The sequence below is a fragment of the Sorex araneus genome, chromosome 3 (assembly GCF_027595985.1).
Source record: "Sorex araneus isolate mSorAra2 chromosome 3, mSorAra2.pri, whole genome shotgun sequence".
Classification (NCBI taxonomy): domain Eukaryota; kingdom Metazoa; phylum Chordata; class Mammalia; order Eulipotyphla; family Soricidae; genus Sorex; species Sorex araneus.
Window position 1 is genome coordinate 224748571 of NC_073304.1, and position 355 is coordinate 224748925.

Consider the following 355-nt stretch of genomic DNA (forward strand, 5'->3'; position numbering starts at 1 on the left):
AAATTTCTACATTTTTCTTAACAGCTCATCACAAACTATTTTTTCATAAATATAAAAAAGTATATTTTTGCTTTTGTGTTGTACATTAGCATCTGGAAATGTTAACATCCTTAAAATCTGATAAGTAAAAAAGAATTTGTCATAAAAAAGTTTCTCTTTCTTAATTCTTCCTAAGAATAGATTGCAACTATTGGGGCCAGAGCAATAGTACACTGTAAGGCACTCTCCTTGCACACAGTCTATGGGTTTGATCCTTGGCATCCCATACAGTCCCCTAAGCCCACCAGGAGTGATTCCTGAGTGCAGAGCCAGGAATAGTCCCTAAGCGTTGCTGGTGTGGCCCAAAGAGAGAGAG